Source organism: Colobus angolensis, unplaced genomic scaffold (genome assembly GCF_000951035.1).
Source record: "Colobus angolensis palliatus isolate OR3802 unplaced genomic scaffold, Cang.pa_1.0 Scaffold645, whole genome shotgun sequence".
Taxonomy (NCBI): domain Eukaryota; kingdom Metazoa; phylum Chordata; class Mammalia; order Primates; family Cercopithecidae; genus Colobus; species Colobus angolensis.
This window is the reverse complement of record NW_012120099.1, coordinates 183,980-190,799: the sequence shown is the minus strand read 5'-3', so window position 1 is coordinate 190,799 and position 6,820 is coordinate 183,980. Positions and strand designations below refer to the sequence as shown.

At 37.5% G+C, this 6,820-nt stretch overlaps 1 pseudogene; it reads right to left on the bottom strand.

Annotated features, from left to right (window-relative positions):
* Window positions 1-2,958: 2,958 nt before the first annotated feature.
* On the bottom strand, window positions 2,959-3,626 carry LOC105527727 (annotated as a pseudogene).
* Window positions 3,627-6,820: the final 3,194 nt, after the last annotated feature.

The window sequence follows — 6,820 nt, the reverse complement described above, 5'->3', positions numbered from 1 at the left end:
ATCAGCGGTGGCATTAGATTCTCATAGGAGTGTAAACCCTATTGTGAACTGTGCGTGTGAGGTATCTAGGTTATGCACTCCCTATGAGAATCCAATGCCTAATGATCTGTTACTGTCTCCCATCACCCCCAGATGGGACTATGTAGTTGCAGGAAAACAAGCTCAGGGTCCCACTGATTCTACATTATGGTGAGTTGTATAATTATTTCATTATATATTACAATGTAATAATAGTAGAAATAAAGTGCACAATAAATGTAATGCACTTGAACCATCCTGAAACCATCCCCCGCAACCCCCACTTTCTGTCTGTGAAAAAATTGTCTTCCATGTAACTGGTCTCTGGCACCAAAAAGGTTGGGGACTGCTGTTACAGAACACTAACACGTATTCCTCATATCTAGTTGCAATCTTGTATCCATTAGCAGACCTCTCCCTCTGCCCTTCCCAGCCTCTAGTAACCACTACTCTACTCTGTGCTTCCATAAGATCAGCTCTTTTAGCTTATTCGTGTGAGTGAGGACACGCAATATTAGTCTCTCTGTGTTTGGCTTATTTCACTTAATATAATGTCTTCCAGGCTTATCCATGCTGTTACAAATGACAGGATTTCATTCTTCTTCTTGCCAAAAGTATTCCATTTTGTGTGTGTATATATATATGCACATGCATACACATTTTCTTTATCTATTCATTTGTTGATGGTCACTTAGCTTGATTCTGTATCTTGGCTATTGGGAATAGGGCAGAAATACACATGGAGTGTAGACATCTCTTTAATATACTGGTTTTCTTTCTTTTGTGGGGGGATTACTGGATCATGCGGTATTTCCGTTTGTAGTTTTTTGAGGAACCTCCACACTGTATTCCATAATGGCCATATTAATGTACATTCCTACCAGCAATGTATAAGAGTTTCCCTTTCCCTGCATGATTGCCAACATTTTTTTTTTTTTTGTCTTTTTGATCAGGATATCTCATTGTGGTTTTGATTTGCATTTTCCTAAAGATTAGCAATGTTGAGCATTTTTCATATACCTGTTGGCCATTTGTTTTTCTTCTTTTGAGAAATGTCTGTTAGATCATTTGCCCTTTCATTTTTTTGAATATGGGAGTCTTGCTTTGTTGCCCAGGCTGGACTTGAACTCCTGGGCCCAAAGAACTATCTGCCTCAGCCTCCCAAGTAGCTGGGACTGCAGGCACACAACCACCAGCTCATGTTCTCATTTTAAAATCTGATTATTTGCTTTTTTGCTCTTGAGTTGTTTGAGTTCCATATGTCCTGCTTATTAATCTCTTGTTGGATGCACAATTTTGAATATTTTCTACCCTTCTACAGGTTGTCACTTTACTCTATTGATTGTTTCCTTTGCTGTGCAGAAGCTTTTCAGTTTGATAGAATCCCATTTTTCTATTTTTGCTTTTGTTGTTGTGTTTTTGAGATCTTATTTTAAAAAAATCTTTGCCCAGACTAATGTCAGGAAGCATTTCTCCATGTTTCTTTCTAGTAGTTTTGTAGTTTCAGGTCTTCAGATTCAAGTCTTTAACACCATTTTCAGTTGGTGTTTGTATATGGTGAGAGATAGGGGTCTAGTTGCATTCTTCTGCATACAAGTATCTAACTTTCTTAGCAACATTTATTGTAGAGACTATCTTTTCCCCAATGTATGTTCTTGATGTCATTATCAAAAATCTATTGGCTGTAAACACATTAATTTATTTCCGGGTTCTTTTTTTTAAAATTTTTTTCAGGCTCAAGGTTGAGTTGAATAGTACAGGTAGAAATAGAATCCAGGGATCTGATTCTCACATTAGAGGATAATGATATCTTCCCAAAGTGGAAAAATTAAATTATTTCTTTTGGTAGATAACATTGAGACATCATTTTGTAAATACATAATATGAATTTCCTTGAAAATTTTTGGCATTTGTGAAAGTCTTTGTAGGCTGAGGTTTTTAGGTATTTTTTCCCCAAAAATATATAAAGTTAGGGGATCTAGCTTTAAACAACAAAAAAACTTAATCTTAATTTCAAAATGACCCAAGTTCATTTTGTATTTTTATATAAATCAATTGTATAGCTTGAGTACTCTGAAACATAAAAGGCCACCACAGTTCACAGAGTTCACACACATGCATTCTACAGTGATATTCATATGACCAGAACTTATTTCACACTTACATAAAGTTTAAAATTAAAATGTCTTAGTCAAATTTTTCATAAACCCAACTATTTGAAGATGTCAAAGTTATTACAGTGGGATAATTTATATGTCATACAGTATTAAGTTAGTCTCAAATTCAAGTATTTATAATATTCACCCCATGTGAAAATTTATTTATACTGGCTAAGATGTGAGCTGTGAAATTTATAGTGCTCAGTTTGGTATTTTTCCCTGTGTGTATGTTTTCCATCACAAAACCTCTATTTCACAATTCTGTACTTGTAAGAGCTCAGGTTGGTTTATGTAGTCATAATGCAGTAGTCTAGAACATACCATGTAAAAGTAAAAAATAAAATTATTTCCAAGTTTCTTTGTTTTAAATGTACCCCATGTGCTGTATTATATCAACTTTCAGGTTATAGAAATCCATTATGACTAGCAATAGTTTTACAAAAGATCAGCACTTAAGCAAGAATGATTTCTTCAAGTATGTATACATAGATTCAGAGAGCAAAAATTCTTTATACACATTCATATTCAAATAATACAAAAAAATCCACAAGAGTACATAAGAGAGATGGCAGAGGTGTTTGGAATATGTCAGGGACTAATATGTAAGTTAACTAGTATGTAAACTCAAAGTGGTTTTGCATATTTTGGTAACAAATATTTGTCAAAAAAAAAAAAAACCAGAAACAAAAATGCTTATTCCTTATTGGAAAACAATGGAAAACAAATCTGTCCAAATGTTTAGAAGCTGCATCATAAAAATATTTTCGGAAAAATTTCATGCTTAATAGGTTGCTTCATCCATGTTGTCATCACTGTCTGTGCCAAAATCATCTCCATCTTCAAAGTATGAATTAATATAGTCATTTTCCTCTTCTTGCTCGTCTTCGTCATATTCCTACTCATCTGCAGCATCATCGTCATCATCATCATCACCTTTACTTTTCTCTTTGCTTCCTTCTTTCTCTTCATTTTCCTCATCTGATTTTTCACCATCACTTTTCTTTTCCAATCCTCAATTTTTTTCAACACATCTGAAGTATTAGTGAGTGAAGTGACTTTGCCTGCGTCTTTTGCCTTTTTGGATTTTGGGCCTGTGTTTTTACATTTATTTCTTGACATCATCTCTCTTGGAAGTCTTCTCCAATCTGGTATCCATTCTTCCTTATATACCTTCATGTATCTTTTACTATACCTTTCAATATCTTGTCCTTCTTCAGGTGTTTCAATAAAATAAGGCGTTATTTTCATTGTTTCTCTCAACTCCTGTTTCAAAGCCAGTATATACTCTTCATCTTCTGTTTTCAGTGCCACCGATTGATAATCTGCATCAGGAAATAGTGGGAGTGGTTTCAACACTACATAAGGTAACTTTTCACCTTTGCTAAATCCAACAGCCTCAATATTAAAGGTATAAGCAGCACATCCTCCTCTTCATTTATTCCCAGCCATCAGAACTAGTTATACTAGATGAGTGGGCAAATTCTGAAAGGCATCTGCCTGGCTGCACCGCTGCCCAGATGTTCGCACTTGAGTGGTATGCCCACAAGTCTCTAGGTGGTAGTATCTTCTGGATTCAAGAACACTTCTATGAGTCGGGCAACCGTGCCAACATCTAGCTGGTGCACGGCTCCAAGTGTGGCTCCAAGCAGGATGTGGTGATCAATATAGGCCTGGGACTGCACAGCCTCCCTGAGTACCTGTACTCCTCCGGCCTCTTGTAGGACCTCAGGGCCAAAGAGCTATTTCTGGGTTCTTAATTTATTCTTTTCCATTAGTCTATGTGTCTGTATTTAAGCCAGCACCATGCTGTTTTGGCTACTATAGCTCTGTAGTATATTTTTAAGTCAGGTAGTGTGATATCTCCAGCTTTGTTCTTTTGGCTCAGGATTGCTTTGACTAGTCAGGGTCTTCAGTCATTCCACATAAATTTTAGGGTTGTTCTTTCTGTTTCTGGGAAGAATGTTACTGGTATTTTGATAGGGATTGCATTGAATCTGTATATCACTTTTGGCAGTATGGCCATTTTAACAATATCCTTCTAATCTATGAACATGTAATATCTTTTCATTTTCTGTGTCCTCTTCAATTTTCTTTCATCAGTATCTTATAGTTTTAATTGTAGAGATTTTTCACCTCTGGTTAAATTTACTTCTGGGTTTGTTTTTTTCCTAGCTATTGTAAATGGGATTGCTTTCTTGTTTTCTTTTTCAGATTGTTCATTATTAGCAAATAGAAATGCTGATGCTTTTTGTACGATGAGTTTGTATCCTGCAACTTTATTGAATTTGTTTGTTAGCTCTAACAGTTTTTTGGTGGAGTTTTTAGGTTTTTCTAAATCATATTGTCTGTAAATGGGGACAGTTTGAATTTCTTCTTCCCAATTTGGATTCCTTTTATTTCTTTCTCTTGCTTAATTGCTCTGGCTAGGACTTGAAGTACTATGTTGAATAACAGTGGTGAAAGTGGGCATCCTTGTCTTGTTCCAGATCTTAGAGGAAAGGCTTTCAACATTTCCCCATTCGGTATAATATTAGTACTAATGTGTTAGCTGTGGGTTTGTCATATATAACCTTTATTGTTTTGAGGTATGTTCATTTTATACCTAGTTGGTTGAGAGTTTTTATCATGAAATGATGTTGTATTTTATCAAGCACTTTTTCTCCATCTATTAAAATGATCATATGGTTTTGTCCTTCATTGTGATGATGTGATTTATCACATTTAGTGATTTTCATATGTTGAAATATCCTTGCAACTTGATCGTGGTATATAATCTTTTTGATATGCTGTTAGATTCAGTTTGCCAGTATTTTGCTGAGAAATTTTACAACTGTGTTTATCAGGAATATTGGCCTATAGTTTTCTTTTTTGGTTGTGTCCTGGTCTGCTTTTGGCATCAGGGTAATGCTGGTCTTGTAGAATGAATTTGGAGGAATTCCTTCCCCTTCAAATTTGTGGAATAGTTGGAGAAAAAAATAGTATTAGTTCTTTAAAAGTCATAGAATTCAGCAGTGAAGCTAACCAGTCTAAAGGGAGCAATTTTGAGGCCTTCCACAGATACCCTCAGATCCCACCTATGGCAACCTCTGTTAGCTTCAACCAAAACCTACTCCCTGTAAGGCAATTCTCCTTCATCCTCCTGAATTGGAGTGGGGAGTTGCTTCTTTTTTACATATCCATAGAGGGGTTTTACATGCAAAGATGACATTTCGTCGCCCCTCCCTTACTTTCAAAGCAATTCCTGGTAGAGTTCAGAACATCTCAGCCCTTTCTACAGAGAAGTGGGTCTGCACAGTCCTTTGTGGAGTCTGCAGGGCTGTGTGTGTGACACATGTGAGGCCAAGGACACAAGATCCTCCCTATAATCTGGTCTTCACTCCTTCCCAGGGAATAGAGCTAACTCATATTTTGGCCTGAGCCAAATAGATCTAAGTTTGAATTCTGCTTCGGCCACTGTCTTGCTGTATAACGTTGTGTCTCTTACTTTTTCTGAGCCTGGTTTCCACATATGCAAAATAGGGATAACAACATGTATTTTGCAGGGTAGTTATAAGGCCTGAATGATCCGAATGACCATGCTGTGTACTAGCTGTGTGACCTTATGCAAGTTACTTAACCCTTCATACCTCTGTCCTTATGGGTTGTTATGAGGTATGAGTGCGTTAATATTTGCAAAAAGCACATGACAGTGTTTTGTGCATACAAAGCATTACTTAGTGTTGACTATTGTTAATATTAAGGTATGTAAACTGGCTGATGTGCAAAAGGCCTTCAATAAATGTAAGTTACTTTATCTTCTTCTCAAGCCCACAGGTTCTGGCTACAGGAGTCTGGTTTCTCTGAAGCCACCTCAGAATTCCAGGCAGCCCGTTTATCCGGATTTGAATAGTTTTAAGTAAGTGGCCTTGGTTCGCCTTTGAGCAGCCAAAAAATACAGTAATGGAGACACCTAGTGGGAACTGGTAGCAAGTGCTCCAGAGAGTCTGAGTGCCTGTGGCTGGGGTCAGATGGAGACCCAGAGGATGGTACCGCTGTGGCCCATGAGTGCACAATGAGGCCAATAGGCTCTCCGGAGCCATGCCAGTGCAGCCTTCACCAATGGGAAGCCCTGCTCATCCACCCTGCAGCTGGTCCTTGTCACCAAGGCTCTGTTCTGAACAACCTCAGGGGGCAGTCTGTTGCTTTATCAGCTCACACTGCTGGACCTAGCCTCAGGTTGTGGTGGGGAAAGTAGGAAAGCAGACAGGTTCCTGCTTTGAGGAGCTGACAGAAAACAATTGGGCTTAGCATTGTTTTTTTGCTGTGTGACCTTGGATGAATAATTTAGCATCTCTGAGCTACAGTTTCCTTGTGTGCAAAAACAGAGTTAGTAATAGTGAGAATGGTTTAAAATGATGGATGTAGAAAGTGAAGTGCTGAGTCTATGCCCATACCCTCTTGAATGAACCCGAACTTGTCTGATCTCAGAAGCTAAACAGGGTCAGGCCTGGTTAGTACTTGGATGTGACAAAGTTAAGCACTGTGTTATTGACACACAGAAAGCACCCAATAAATGGTATATATTGTTGTTATTGTTATTATTTTGTGGTGGATAAATGCACGAAATACTTAGGGGATAAATATACACGATGTTGAACCAAGTG